General features: G+C 36.1%; 1 pseudogene; it reads left to right on the plus strand.

The window, feature by feature from the left end:
• The window catches only part of LOC127839571 (serine/threonine-protein kinase TNNI3K-like), a 29555-nt pseudogene extending 13103 nt beyond the window's left edge, over positions 1–16452 (plus strand).
• The last annotated feature ends 347 nt before the right edge of the window (positions 16453–16799 follow it).

The raw sequence follows: 16799 nt of genomic DNA on the forward strand, positions 1-16799 counted from the left end.
TGCGGCCAATTTAGTCACCGCTTTAAATGGCCATTTTTAGGCCTTTACCCCCATCCGAATGCACTGAAATTGCATATTCATTGTGGAAATAGTTCAAATCTCATGTGGAGAAAGTTAAAAAAGATAGGACAAAGTTGAGTTCCCTTAAAGGTTACATTACACTAAATCATTGTGTATCCCTCCGTGGTCCATTCGAAAGTAGTGCCTATTTCTAAAGAGTTCCATTTCTCTTCTTGAATATAAGCCATTTAACAATGTGAGACATGTCTTTTGTGGTTATTTGTAATATCCTGTATGTGTCTGGAGTACTTTGATGCCTTAGATTGGAAGCTAACTTAAAAGATGAACTGTTGAGGGTTTGTTTTCTATTGTGTGGGGCTTTTGTCGAAATTAGGATTCCGAAACACGTTTTTCCACGGTGGGTTCATTCGACAGCGATTTACTTTCTTAGAAGTTGCGAGACGGTATGTTTTTGATTGCACTTATTGGAAGATGACAGATCCATCTTTAAAATTATACCAGGTTCGGAAAAATTGATACGTCGAAAAGGCAAGAAAAATGCTGTGAAAGTTGTCAGTTTTATAATGGGACCCTATGGGAATCGGAATTAGTGTAATATAACCTGAAACAACGAGGCAGACGGACGTCGCCATTCTTTTACCATAAACCAATCAATATCGGAAAGCGTGATAATAGTCTATATCGTAAAATACCTAGGCTAAATTAAACGTAATCATTGATACAAGATACAAGAATCTTTATTTAACGTCGGATGTGAATAACAATAAACATTAGCTCATGAGCTATTTCCCGACAAAACAATTGTATATATATAACAAGTGTATTTTTAGCTGAAAGAAAGAAAGATTAAGCATATTATATAAGCATTTATAGCACAAGGACATATTTAAAGCATATAAAACACAAAATTAAGTAAAAATGTTCATTAAAAGCATAATATTTTATAACTTACACACAAATACGACAAAGGGAAATATACCGAAAAACTATATTGGAGCTGTTTTTGCATAGTTCATAATTAAAACATATGTTATACACTTTTAAGTTGTACAAACAAAGCATTGCAGACCTATATTAAAATTTAAGATATTAAAACAAGTATAGCACACAATTTATGTTTAAAAGCAAAAACAAGCACATGCACAATAACTACATAGTACAACACATAAATAGAACATATAAACACATGTATACATGTTTATAACATTAAAAAAACGCACACAAGATGTAAAAAAGCGTATTAAGCACATGAAAAACAACTACATAGCACATATATACACATATATACATGTTTATTTTTACTTTTATTTTTTTTGAATACACAAGAAACTCATATACACTATTTACAAGGAGAATAAACAAGGGGTTAACTGACCGATAAATAAATAATATAAGCAGGACAGCAAAAACAAGCAAGCAAGCAAAAAATGTGAGAAGCAGGTTTCTCACACATGGCGCATTTACATTTTGAACCTGTCCAGGTGCGGATCAGCCGTACAAAGTCTTTATTTTTGTCGACTGTGCGAATGTCCTCTGGGAGGCTGTTCCACATCTGTACAGCCTCAAAACGAAAGGAATATTTTCCATACCTTGTTGTTCTTACTTGTGGTGTCTCTAGGATGTTTGAGTATCTGAAATTATAGGTAGAGGATTTAACTTTTACCAAGGATTGAAGATATTCTGGACGAATATGTGCGGAGCACAAATTGTTGCTGCGGGCGCAAAATAAAAATAAAAATATTTTTATTTTGTTTTAAGATTTTTAGGTGCGGGAAATCCATCGAACATGTAATCAATTTCCTGTAAAATGGCCTCTATATTATTGAAATTCATACTCAAAAAGTACGTTGATGCAGTTTTTTTAAGAGAATTTTGTTTAAGATAATCGGTTGCGCGTTTTACGACATCGGATTTTGGACGGGAATACAACTAGGGTACAGTCTAATATCGACCAGGTACGATAAAGTATATTTACCGTACCCGGGGTACTTGTAAGTATACTTAGGAGTACCCGGGGTACATGTTAGTAGTACCCGAGCCGACAATGACCAATCGAGCCTTATTACCTTGCATGAGAGCCATAACTTGCTTTGATCTTTTGAAAGTTATATTATTTTGTTAATTTTGTTATACAAACTTCGGTGATAGCACATTTTGAAGCATGAACTCAAAATTTGAATAGGTAAATAGATCTCAATGAGGGTTATTGAAGTGCACAATAACCAGAAATCTTGCTTTCATAATTGTACAGTTATTACCCATATTAATTTTAGCATATTAGAACCATGACATGAGGTATCATGATTGAATTTCATGTGTAGGAAGCACACTACAAAGTGGAAAACATGGGGTATTTCAAGCACAACCGTGAACGTTCTTCATCATGTTTATTTTTGTGACGTGAAACATTTAATTTTATTGAATGACTTTGCTAAAGAGATATGATTGTGAAAATTCATTTTATTGAATGACTTTGCTAAAGAGATATGATTGTGAAAATTAATTTTATTGAATGACTTTGCTAAAGAGATATGATTGTGAAAATTAATTTTATTGAATGACTTTGCTAAAGAGATATGATTGTGAAAATTAATTTTATTGAATGACTTTGCTAAAGAGATATGATTGTGAAAATTAATTTCATTGAATGACTTTGCTAAAGAGATATGATTGTGAAAATTAATTTTATTGAATGACTTTGCTAAAGAGATATGATTGTGAAAATTAATTTTATTGAATGACTTTGCTAAAGAGATATGAGTGTGAAAATTAATTTTATTGAATGACTTTGCTAAAGAGATATGATTGTGAAAATTAATTTTATTGAATGACTTTGCTAAAGAGATATGATTGTGAAAATTAATTTTATTGAATGACTTTGCTAAAGAGATATGATTGTGAAAATTAATTTTATTGAATGACTTTGCTAAAGAGATATGATTGTGAAAATTAATTTTATTGAATGACTTTGCTAAAGAGATATGATTGTGAAAATTAATTTTATTGAATGACTTTGCTAAAGAGATATGATTGTGAAAATTAATTTTATTGATTGACTTTGCTAAAGAGATATGATTGTGAAAATTAATTTTATTGAATGACTTTGCTACAGAGATATGATTGTGAAAATTAATTTTATTGAATGACTTTGCTAAAGAGATATGATTGTGAAAATTAATTTCATTGAATGACTTTGCTAAAGAGATATGATTGTGAAAATTAATTTTATTGAATGACTTTGCTAAAGAGATATGATTGTGAAAATTAATTTTATTGAATGACTTTGCTAAAGAGATATGATTGTGAAAATTAATTTTATTGAATGACTTTGCTAAAGAGATATGATTGTGAAAATTAATTTTATTGAATGACTTTGCTAAAGAGATATGATTGTGAAAATTAATTTTATTGAATGACTTTGCTAAAGAGATATGATTGTGAAAATTAATTTTATTGAATGACTTTGCTAAAGAGATATGATTGTGAAAATTAATTTCATTGAATTACTTTGCTAAAGAGATATGATTGTGAAAATTAATTTTATTGAATGACTTTGCTAAAGAGATATGATTGTGAAAATTAATTTTATTGAATGACTTTGCTAAAGAGATATGAGTGTGAAAATTAATTTTATTGAATGACTTTGCTAAAGAGATATGATTGTGAAAATTAATTTTATTGAATGACTTTGCTAAAGAGATATGATTGTGAAAATTAATTTTATTGAATGACTTTGCTAAAGAGATATGATTGTGAAAATTAATTTTATTGAATGACTTTGCTAAAGAGATATGATTGTGAAAATTAATTTTATTGAATGACTTTGCTAAAGAGATATGATTGTGAAAATTAATTTTATTGAATGACTTTGCTAAAGAGATATGATTGTGAAAATTAATTTTATTGATTGACTTTGCTAAAGAGATATGATTGTGAAAATTAATTTTATTGAATGACTTTGCTACAGAGATATGATTGTGAAAATTAATTTTATTGAATGACTTTGCTAAAGAGATATGATTGTGAAAATTAATTTCATTGAATGACTTTGCTAAAGAGATATGATTGTGAAAATTAATTTTATTGAATGACTTTGCTAAAGAGATATGATTGTGAAAATTAATTTTATTGAATGACTTTGCTAAAGAGATATGATTGTGAAAATTAATTTTATTGAATGACTTTGCTAAAGAGATATGATTGTGAAAATTAATTTTATTGAATGACTTTGCTAAAGAGATATGATTGTGAAAATTAATTTTATTGAATGACTTTGCTAAAGAGATATGATTGTGAAAATTAATTTTATTGAATGACTTTGCTAAAGATATATGATTGTGAAAATTAATTTCATTGAATGACTTTGCTAAAGAGATATGATTGTGAAAATTAATTTTATTGAATGACTTTGCTAAGGAGATATGATTGTGAAAATTAATTTTATTGAATGACTTTGCTAAAGAGATATGATTGTGAAAATTAATTTTATTGAATGACTTTGCTAAAGAGATATGATTGTGAAAATTAATTTTATTGAATGACTTTGCTAAAGAGATATGATTGTGAAAATTGATTTTATTGAATGACTTTGCTAAAGAGATATGATTGTGAAAATTAATTTTATTGAATGACTTTGCTAAAGAGATATGATTGTGAAAATTAATTTTATTGAATGACTTTGCTAAAGAGATATGATTGTGAAAATTAATTTTATTGAATTACTTTGCTTAAGAGATATGATTGTGAAAATTAATTTTATTGAATGACTTTGCTAAAGAGATATGATTGTGAAAATTAATTTTATTGAATGACTTTGCTAAAAAGATATGATTGTGAAAATTAATTTTATTGAATGACTTTGCTAAAGAGATATGATTGTGAAAATTAATTTTATTGAATGACTTTGCTAAAGAGATATGATTGTGAAAATTAATTTTATTGAATGACTTTGCTAAAGAGATATGATTGTGAAAATTAATTTTATTGAATGACTTTGCTAAAGAGATATGATTGTGAAAATTAATTTTATTGAATGACTTTGCTAAAGAGATATGATTGTGAAAAGCTACTGACCTTACATAGGAAAAATATGGTCACCTGTGACCCAGTTTAACAAAATAAAAACTAACTTTTGTATGAGAAAATCTTAGCCTTATTCTGGAAAAAATGGGCATAATACATGTGCGTAAAGTGTCGTCCCTGGTTAGCCTGTGCAGTCCGCACAGGCTAACCAGGGACGACACTTTCCACTTTTATGTTATTTTTAGTTTCAAGGAAGTCCCTCCTTACCTAATATCAAGTTTAGGCGGAAAGTGTCGTCCCTGATTAGCCTGTTCGGACTGCACAGGTTAATCTGGGACGACACTTTACGCACATGCATTAAGCCCCCTTTTCACAAAACACGACAAATATGAGCCTCATTCTGGGAAAATTGGGCTTAATGCTTGGGCGTAAAGTATCTTCCAATACGGTGCGCACAGGCTTATAAGGGACAGAACTGTCCGCTTTTTGAAATGTGTATGCACCCGGTTGAAATGATGGGGTATATTGTTTTTGGCCTGTCTTTCTGTCTGTCTGTCATTGTATCTGTGTCCCAAAACTTTAACCTTTGTTAAACTTTTGCAAAAACTTATGCAATATTGAAGATAGCAACTTGATATTTGGCATGCATGTGTATCTCATGAAGCTGCACATTTTGAGTGGTGAAAGGTCAAGGTCATCCTTCAAGGTCAAAGGTCAAATATATGGCTTCAAAACGGCACAGTGTGGGGGGGGCATTGTGTTTCACAAACACAGCTCTTAATGTTTAAAGGAAGTCTGTTCTAAACATAAATGCTCTTTAGGCGGAAAGTGTTGTCCCTGATTAGCTGACTGCACAGGCTTTTTTGGGAGGACACTTAACGCACATTCATGAAGACCAGTTTTTAAGACAAAGGCTCAGATGAATGCCTATATCCTACTGCCTGTGTTGCAGTGAATGTGAGGGATGATGAAGAGCACACTCCGATCCACTTCTGCTGCAAGACTAGTCACCTGGTGGTCCTTCACTACCTGCTGGAACAGAATGCCGACCCACATTGTGTCAATATCTATGGCGACACACCACTGCACCTGTGAGTATGACGTTAACGATTCAAAGTGTTTTAAAAAGTAGGTATTATGTGTTGGACCAGTGACAGGGTTTGATTCAATGATTAGATAGATAACACAGATAATTGGCCAATGGCTGTGTTATTTGGCTAATGACCTCAGTAATTTGGCAAAATATCTGCACTAGTTATCGAATTATCTGTGTTATTCAATTATGTAACCCCCACTGGCCAATTTACTATTAGGCTTTATATGGAAATGAATTTATGATGATGCAGACTCAGCATGTCTCACGATTATTAAAAGTCTTTTAAAGCAATATCCTGGGAGAAAGTATTCATAAACGTTTTTGTTTTCATTTGGAACTTAGGGCTTGTTAACCATGGTTACCTGGATTTAGGGAGACAGCTTATCTCCAGGACGGGGTTGGACAGCGTTGCCAAGGAAAACATCTTCAGTGAGACACCACTGCATAGGTAGGAAGCCAGTGATTTTTTTCCAAATTAAGCAAAGTACCCTTGCTATACCAATTGGGAAAAATAAGCGCGAAAAACCCTGAAATAGGGAAAATTGGCTTCGTGAATTCTTGAGAGTGGGAACTATGGGTCTTTACAGTTTCAGTGCTTATTTTAATTGTTCACTTGCACTTTTGGAACAAAATTGACCCAAACGATTGAATGAAGAGAAGACTCTTGAGAGCAACATGAAATAAATAATATTTAGTTTTTATCTCTATAGAAATTATGGGCCATGCTCTGTGAAAAAGAGGTTTAATGCATTTCAGTGTTGTCAGGGATGACACTTTCTTCTTTTATGATATTTTCTTTTTAAAGGAAGTCATTTAGCAAAAATCCTATAGGCGGAAAGTGTCATCCAAGATAAGCCTGAGTAGAGTGCAAGTGTGGTCCCTAATCAGAGACGACACTTTCAGCCTAGACACCAATTTTGCTTTGAAGAGACTTTCTTAAAAGGAATAAAATGCCATGAGCGCGGAAATTGTCGTCCCTGATTAGCATGTTTGGTCTGCACATGCTAATATGGAATGACACTTTAGGCACATGCATTTAGCCCCATTTTCCCAGAGCGCTGCTAATATATGACTGTTATCACAGTGCATGCACAAGTGGGAGGAGTGTGGAGATGATCAAGTTCCTGCTGGACCAGTCTGGAGTCAAGGCAAACTGTCAGGGCAAAGACGGGCATACCGGTAATTGGACCTGTATTTGAAAGTGATTAGACTATGAAAAGTATTTGAGCTTCGCTCTGGGAAAGCGTTGCCCTATGCATGTGTGTAAAGTGACGTCCCAAATTTGGCTTGTGCAGTCCGTACAGGCTAATCAGGGTCGACACTTTACTCCGTAAATGGATTTTCTTTAAGGAGAGAATTTCTTTTAACAAAATATTCCATGAAAGATGAAAGAGTCGTTCTTGACAGACTGATCGGGGATTACAATTTACGCACATGCATTAAAACCTTTTTTCCCAAAACAGAGGCTCATATATATTACAAGCCTTAGAGAAGATAAGCTTGGTCTCTTGTTTGACCATCACTTACAAGAGTATTTAGTGTAGTGTTTACCATCTTTCCCTTTTAATCATTCCTTTTCTGGCAGATTGATTGATACAAATATTCTTACGGTATTATTAGACTTGTTTAATGAGCTGAACCCATGCACTTATTAAAAGGAGAATAGAAAACAGTGCAAGCTGCTAATTTATATGAACAGTGAATTACAACTTCACAAGTTACATACATGTGTATTTCGGTAATCTTCTGCTTTCCGCTAAAGTTCACAAGAGCCACTAGAACATTCTTATATGGACATGATTGAAGGCAAAGTGTCAGGGGCAGATACCGGCATACCAATAATGTGACCATTGTTTGAAAGTAAATTGGCTGTAAAAATATATATAACGTATAAAAATATATTGCTCTTCTAAATACGTTTTCAACCATTTTCTTCTGCTTTCCCTTCTAGTTTACGAGTGTCTGGTAAGCATTTGCATGCTAAGGACTTAAAAAACTTAATAAATAGATCTAAAATATTCTGCTTCCCCGTCTGCAGCATTGCACAGTGACTGTTACCATGGTCACCTGCGTGTGGTTCAGTACCTTCTTGAGAAAGGCGCCGACATCAACCTGGTGGAACATGTCAGCGACCAGAACGGGGGCAGCGAAAAACGAGAGGAGCAGACGGCGCTCATGTGGGCATATGAAGAAGGTGGGGTCCATGAATGGGCTATTTGAATTCTTATGAATTTGACCCCTCTCTCCCCAAATCTGATGTTTTTGTGTCCTCTGTACTGATACACTGCTGTGGACCTTATTATCTTAACAAAAATTATTGGTGATAAGTTATGGCGTAAATATGTGTACTTACTACTGGTACAACAGCTAAGCCAGGAAATATTTGCGTAGGTCAACTGATAGCCATGAAATGACTGAAATTCTGTTGAAAATGTTTTACATCCAAACAAACACAAACTAGCCAGATTGTTGCTGCAGGTCACGACGCCATAGTAACACTGGTTGATTTTTGCTGCATGTCATGACGCCAAAGTAACACTGGTTGATTTTTGCTGCAAGTCATGACGCCATAGTAACACTGGTTGATTTTTGCTGCAGGTCATGACGCCATAGTAACATTGGTTGATTTTTGCTGCAGGTTATGACGCCATAGTAACACTGGTTGATTTTTGCTGCAGGTCATGACGCCATAGTAACATTGGTTGATTTTTGCTGCAGGTCATGACGCCATAGTAACACTGGTTGATGTTTGCTGCAGGTCATGACCCCATAGTAGCACTAATTGATTTTTGCTGCAGGTCATGACGCAAAAGTAGCACTGGTTGATTTTTGCTGCAGGTCATGACGCCATAGTAACATTGGTTGATTTTTTCTGCAGGTCATGACGTCATAGTAACACTGGTTGATTTTTGCTGCAGGTCATGTCGCCATAGTAACACTGGTTGATTTTTGCTGCAGGTCATGACGCCATAGTAACATTGGTTGATTTTTGCTGCAGGTTATGATGCCATAGTAACACTGGTTGATTTTTTGCTGCAGGTTATCATTCCATAGTAACACTGATTGATTTTTTCTGCAGATCATGATGCCATAGTAGTGCTGGTTAATTCTTGTTGCAGGTTATGACGCCATAGTAACGCTGGTTGATTTTTACTGCACGTTATGACGCCATAGTTACACTGGTTGATTTTTGCTGCAAGTCATGACGCCATAGACACACTGGATTATTTTTTCTGCAGGTCATGACGCCATAGTAACGCTGGTTGATTTTTGCTGCAGGTCATGACGCCATAGTTACACTGGTGAAGCATCACAAGCGACCCCATGATGAGTCTGCCCATGGTGACTACAGCCAGCCTGGCGGGGAGGGCCCCTATGTGTCCGTACCGTCGCCCATCGGCAAGCTCAAGAGCATTACAAGAGGCATCAACCCTTTATATATCATAAGCAACATTTGACATGACAGCTCCAAATCACTTTTTTAATAATGTTGCTGAGGCGTAATGGTTACGGTTTTCGGCTATCGAAGGTGATGACATGGGTTCAATCTCCAATTTGAGAGCAATTTTTAGATCTCCCCCAAAAGACACCATGTACTGGTTATATCCAGGAAACAGACTGGATAACGTCTCAAGAAATCTTTGGCTTTTGACGCAATGGAGCTTAAATATAAAGAATTATTTTTAATCATTTTTTAAAACATGACAAAAGGAAACAATGTTCAATGTCCTATTGAATGGTATCAGCTAGCTCAGGTGATAGAGTGTTGGACTACAACTTATACGATTGCAGGCCCTGGTCTTGTAGGCATTGGTCGGGAAATCCTTTCTACAGACATTCTATCCCTACCTCTGAATCAAGTAGGGCAGCTGTAAGTTAATGACATAAGAGTGTGCACCTTTTAAACCAGCTAACCCAGGAAAAGTGTAAGTTGTTTAACTGAACGCTCTGATATGACTGAAATAGTGATAAAAATGGCAAAAAACAACAACAAACAAACACAAATCCATTGATGTTTCAGAGAAGATAGACGTGCTCCAGCTGCGTGCAGACCTGCCCCACCAGTTCCACATCCTGATCTCAGACATTGACTTCCAGGACGTGATTGGCAGTGGGTCCTTCGGCAAGGTCTACAAGGGACGATGTAGGAGCAAAACGGTCGCAGTCAAAAGGTAGGAATAAGGGACGCAGTAGGGGCAAGCGGGTCACAGTCAAGAGGTCGGTACAAGAGACGCTTTAGGGGCAAGACGGTCACAGTCAAGCGATGAGGCTGTTGTGATGACCTCAATCATGTAACCACAGATGATCAAAGCACAAATGATTTTTACTATTGCATTGACATTTTGAACAATCCTTCCAGAGGTTGGACTGTGGCGGTTTCCATGGCAATGTTTGAGTCGTTAATAATGAATATGCAAATAATTGTGTGTAAAAAGATTTATTGTCAATCTTTATGAACTGTAGTCGGAATGTTTATCTTAATAGTGAATAGTTGTATTTTAGATACAAGGCGAGCTGTTTTGGCACGAAGTCAGATGTTCTGTCGTGAGGTTGCCATACTTTCTAAGCTGAACAGCCCCTACGTCATACAGTTCATGGGCGCATGCTTGGATGACCCTAGTGTAAGTTAAAGAGAAATACAACTAGACTCTGTCATTTGAAGGTCACTGGGAGCTTACTTATTACCCAGAAATAGCTGTTGTTCTTAATAGTGAATAGTTGTATTTCAGATACAAGGCGAGCTGTTTTGGCACGAAGTCAGACGTGGACATGTTCTGTCGTGAGGTTGCCATACTTTCTAAGCTGAACAGCCCCTATGTCATACAGTTCATGGGCGCATGCTTGGATGACTCTAGTGTAAGTTAAAGTGAAATACAGCTGGACTCTGTTATCTTAACCCTTTGCCCAATAAGAAGCTGTATTTTTGTATTGAACAATAAGTTATTTATTTATTAAACATCAAGAATAAACAAGTTGTGGCTACCTATACTTTATTTCCAGCAATTTGCCATAGTGACACAGTACGTTGTAGGCGGGTCTCTGTTCAGCCTTCTTCATGAGCAGAAAAGGTAAAGTGTTGCCTTATAAGTTGGGAAGTATGAAAAAAAGGACAGTCAATAAACACAAACTAAAAACTGTTAAAGAAAAAAATTATTTTGATTTCATTGCTTTATTTCAGGTAAAATTAATAATGTTTAATATAATATGAGAATATTTCTAAGAAAACAGAACTTTTAAGTTGATTTTGTTCTGTGTAAAAATGTTATTAATCATCATTGCAAAGTGCCGACGGAAATAATAATTTTCTCCCTCTACAGTGATCATATAATGGTGTCATACATGTCATACATGACATTAACAATAAAGCCTGATACCTAATTTCCATGGTAATACACACTTGATACTTTGTTTCAATGGTTACTGTGAAGACGATGTAAGTGATAAGACGTTGTGTTCAGGTTCGTTCCTTTAATTCAACTAACATATACATAATATAACAGGATATGACGTTACATTAAAAACAACGTTACATAAAGTGTCGTGACGTTGTGTTAACGCGCCAAAACTGCGACAGTTACAAACTACTGCAGTCACATGACATAAACAATAAAGCCTGATACTTATTTTCAATGGCTATAGACTGTTGATACTTTTTATGCCCCCGAATGGTCCGTCTGTCCGTCCGTCTGTCTGTCCGTCTGTCCGTCACACTTTGCGTTTAGGTTTCGAAAAATGCTCATAACTTCTATGTCGCTTCAGATGTAACTTTCATATTTGGTATGCATGTGTATATGGACAATGCCTTTCCATACGCACACAAATTTTAACCCTTTTGACCTTGACCTTAAACTTAGGGTCCGCGTTTAGGTTTTGAAAAATGCATTTAGGTTTCGAAAAATGCTCATACCTTCTATCAAAGCTTTTATCGGGGGCATATGACATCCTATTGAGACAGCTCTTGTTTTTCATGGTAACAGACTACTTGAGTTATATGACATTAACAATAACACCAGATACTTAATTTCCATGATAATAAACTGTCAATACATTTGTTTCCATGGTAACAGATTGCTGAACATCCACTCAAAGCTGATCATAGCAACAGACGTCGCTATGGGCATGAAGTACCTTCACACTCTTCCCCAGCCAATCTTTCACCGCGACCTCAATAGTCAAAACATACTTCTAGAGGAGAACGGAAGGGCGATTGTGGCTGACTTTGGAGGTAGCAGACTGTACTAACTGATTAGACGAGCAGCGTTCCCGGACATCTGATCTTAATGCTTGTGTTGAGTGTAGTCCCAGATAAGCCTTTGCAGTCTGTACAGGATAATCTGAGAAGACACTTTCCACTGTTATGGAATTGTCTGTTGAGAGGAAATCTTTTCTAAACAAAAAATCAGTCTAGACGGAAAGTGTCCTCACTGATAAGCCTGTGCCCTCTGCACGGGCTAATCTAGTTCGACATTTAACACACAGGCATTAAACCCAGTTGCCCAAAAACAAATTATTAAGTACAGAGGATAGTGTGTTTGGTAAAGTGTATTACTACAGCACCATTGATGCTAACTTTCGAGATGTAAGCACTTAATTGCAAAGAGGGTTGGATTGATTTGTGTGGTTAAGTGAAAAAAGCCTTATTTCTGACTTTGGAGGAATTTTACTGTGAACACTGGGTAAATTATTGAGCCGGTTGGATTAAGTGAGTATTGTAATATTGAGAATAGCCACACTTTTGTCGCAAACTTGCTGGTCAGGCTATCGTAAAATGTGAACGAGGAGCTATGTGATTGGCATGTTACATTATGGCTGCATCTTTATTGCTGATTTCGAGGTTGCCTCATTTTGCCTACATGGTTAAATTTTGAACATGTGTGGTTATGTATTTAGTATATTGCAGAAATACTGTACCATGATGGCTGACTTAATAGTTTGTTGGTTGTGGTAAAATCTGCATCACATAGACAGTCATATCTATGGGGCAGATAACTAACTTTTTTTGGTAACTGACCTATCTTGGTTGGCTGATTTGACAAATGAACAGTTGCTCTGGTGATTCCAAATTATTTGACTAAAACATTGTCAAAAAATTTAAAAAAGTTCAAATTTCAGTTCTAATGCATGTATATTGACCCAATTTTGTTTGATGTCTGAACAATATTTTATCGTAATACATATATTGCTGTAAAATTGTAATTACAGAGTCCCAGTTCCTGCGGACATAAGAAGACAACATGACCAAGCAGCCCGGGGTAGGTACATACTGCCAAGATCTGGACAGGGGCTGGTTTTCACATATCATTTATACAGAAAACACCCAAAACTGGAACTTAATCTTTAAATAATACACATAAAATGTATACTGGAAACATGTTTAAAACTGCTTAAAAATGTAAAAGATTATCTCTCCAACTTTGTGCTTTCTTTTCCTTTTAGCTAATTTCATCCTTTTGCATTTGAAGATTGCCTCTTAAATGGCCTGAATAGTTCTATTTAATAGCTGTTACTTTTGGCCAACCCAGTAAGAGCGTCGGCGTACTTTCACCATGCCCAATTTTGCCAAAGTAATGCACTGGCTATCCGAACCCTATGAGCCCAGTTCTATGAAAACGTTAATTCCCCACAGGCTATTCATGAACTACACTTTCCACTTTTATGGTATTTTTTGTTTAAAGGAAGTCACTTCATATCAAAATCCAGTTTATACAGAAAGTGTCGTCCCAGATAAGCATGTGCAGACTTTTACCTGCTCCAGAACCTGCGCTGGATGGCTCCAGAGATCTTCACGCAGTGCACCAAGTACAGTATCAAGGCGGACGTGTTCAGCTTCTCCCTGTGTTTGTGGGAACTGTTGGCTGGGGAGCTGCCCTTTGCGCACCTGAAACCAGGTGAGCGGCCCTTTGAACACCTGAAACCAATTGAGCTACTTTTAACACACCTGAAACTAGGTGAGCTGCCCTTTGCTCATCTGAAACCAGGTGAGCATCCCTTTGCACAACTTAAACCAGGTGAGAGGCCCTTTGTGCACCTGTAACCAGGTGAGCTACCTTTTTATGCCCCGGTAGGGTGGCATATAGCAGTTTAAATGTCCATCAGTCTTCCGTCCGTATGCCGTCCATCCGAAAACTTTAACATTGGCCATAACTTTTGCAATATTGAAGATAGCAACTTGATATTTGACATGCATGTGTATCTCATGAAGCTGCACATTTTGAGTAGTGAAAGGCCAAGGTCATCCTTCATTGTCAAAAGTCAAAAAATACAATCCAAGGGAAGTAATAAGCTTTAAAAGGGAGATAAATTGTAAACTTGCCAAATGAGATATTTAAATTTTATTTCAAAGCAGCGCAATAAGGGGCATTTTGTTTCTGACAAACACATCTCTTGTTTACACCTGAAACCAGCTCAGCGGCCCTTTACACACCTGAAACCATGTGAGCAGTCAGGGAACAAAAGATATAGGGATGTTTGTTGAGCCCACATATGGAAAGCTTGATATATCTGTCACAATGTCAGGTGTATGTGGGTAATTGATTGCATGCGTCCGTCCAAGCTGTTGCAGACTTTTATAATTCATCATTAAATTGTAAAATATTAACACATGTTCACCTGATGGATAAGACATTTATATACGTTTTAATACTATATTTTATTATTTACTAGTTCGGGGATTCTGTTTGTAAGCTAGAATTTGGTGAGCTTACTTCTCTATATCATCAAAGAGTTTAATAAATCATGGTATGAAATGAGATCTTTTTTATCACATGCTTATATATAAGCAAATAAAATTCATAATTATGTAAGTATTATGATAAAACCTGTATGTTTTTTAAGTCCACATGTTCATTATTTCTTTTGCATAAACTTGATAAAACAGCGGATATTTAAGAACATCTCTGTATGTTTTCAGCTGCTGCTGCAGCCGAGATGAAAGATCTTTTTTATCACATGTTTTTATATAATAAATGGATGTTTAAGTACATCTCGGTAACTATGTTTTCAGCTTGATACAACAGTGGATGTTTAAGTACATCTCAGTATGTTTTCAGTTGCGACTGCAGCAGAGATGGCCTACCATCAGACCCGCCCACCCATAGCTGTCACATTTCCGAAACCACTCGTGTCCTTGCTGCAGTGTGGATGGAATCCTAACCCAGAGGTATACTGGGTATACGAAAGTGTGAACATCTATACAAAGTAAACGCGGGTTAATGGGAATCACCAGGAATTTCTGTCCCTCAGTCCGTGGACACACATTTTTCTGCACAAGTTCTCTTTCAAAGTACAACATTTAAACTTTCTTGGATTGTTTCTTAAAGTATAGAGTGATGCATGTGGAAGTCCTGGCTTAAAAACTGGGAGTAAATTTCTGTGAAATGTCATGCAATGTAAGCTTCGCTATCCAGGTACATTACTTTTAATTATTATATATAACTGACCTTGCTTTAAAATGTCCTTCTATGCCATCCTCTACGGAAGTAAATAACTTTAAAGTGCCCTGTTATTCAAGCACTGCTACATAGGTTAATGACTTATATGTCCCCCAAGGCAATCCCTGCTACCAATGTAAATTACTTTAAAATAGTCCTTAATTAAAAACTTGCTACCCAGGTAAAATTACTGTCAAATGTCCCGCCATGCAAGCCTTGCTTCCTGGATAAATAACTTTCAAATGTCCCACAATCCATAACTTTCTACCTAGATAAATTTCTTACAAATGTTTTGCAATGCAAGCCTTGCTACCCAAGTGAATAACTTTCAAAAGTCCACCCCCCAGAATCCAAGCCTTTTCAATCAGCCAGATAAAGGATGTAAGACTCTGAAATATATAAATGCCTGCTGTTTTCAATACAAATTATAAAAAATAAATATCTTCAAACTATACCTACCATAAATGCATGCTCTAAACAGTACACGTTATTTCAGCCTAAAGCATAACTGTTATCTATCAGGACAGACCAGATTTTGCAGAGATTCTGCCCATACTTGAGGAATGTAAACAGTCCGGCACAGTGATGTTGCTTAGCAACCCCTCTGGGTACCAGTCTCTGTCGCTGTCCGCCAGTCTCCCAGCAGTGATCCGGGACCACGATGGTATCCTTGACGATGGCAGGTACACTCCGCCGTTGGCGGGAAATGTCAGTGCTTTGAAGAGCCGCTGGGAACAAACTGTCCAGCAGCATAGGTGAGTTGGTTTTCACTCATTGGGTCTGACATGGGTGAGTTTGTTATCCATTCAACTAGGTGAGTTGTGTTGTCCACTCAATAAGTCTAGTGACCACCCAATATAGATGAGTTTGTCGTCCACTCAATACAGGTGAGTTTTGTTGTCCGCTCAATTAAGATGAGTCTAGTGTCTACCGGTACTCAATATAACTGAGTTTGTTGTCCACTCAACATTGGTGAGTTTGGTGTCCACTCAATATAATTGAGTTTGTTGTCCACTCAACATAGGTGAGTTTGGTGTCCACTCAATATAATTGAGTTGGTTGTACACTCAACATAGGTGAGTTTGTTTTCCATTCAACATAGGCGAGTTTGTTGTCTTGAATTGAATAGGCCCAGCTGTGTAACAAACTTGTCTTGTGGCTAATAAAGTTGAAATATATTACACACTTTGCCATTGTTCAATATTGTAAATCTGAATTATGTTTGATAT

Source organism: Dreissena polymorpha, chromosome 7 (genome assembly GCF_020536995.1).
Source record: "Dreissena polymorpha isolate Duluth1 chromosome 7, UMN_Dpol_1.0, whole genome shotgun sequence".
In the NCBI taxonomy this organism is placed as follows: domain Eukaryota; kingdom Metazoa; phylum Mollusca; class Bivalvia; order Myida; family Dreissenidae; genus Dreissena; species Dreissena polymorpha.